Consider the following 235-nt stretch of genomic DNA (forward strand, 5'->3'; position numbering starts at 1 on the left):
ATTTGTCTTCGTTCCGTTCGTGTGACGTCACTCCCGAACCTCGGATGCCTGTTAAGAAGTTTGTGTATGTGTGTATGTGGGCATGTGTATGAAGTGGCGAACTTGTTTACCCGTGCGCCATTTGATAGGACTGCGTGCAGTAATGAACATAAATACTGATAAATTCTTGGCACTGGCTGCAGTGTCCTCGTCTTGCAGACTGGCCTCATGAATAATTCAGAGAAAGATCCTCTGT

Source organism: Brachyhypopomus gauderio, unplaced genomic scaffold (assembly GCF_052324685.1).
Source record: "Brachyhypopomus gauderio isolate BG-103 unplaced genomic scaffold, BGAUD_0.2 sc108, whole genome shotgun sequence".
NCBI classification, from domain to species: domain Eukaryota; kingdom Metazoa; phylum Chordata; class Actinopteri; order Gymnotiformes; family Hypopomidae; genus Brachyhypopomus; species Brachyhypopomus gauderio.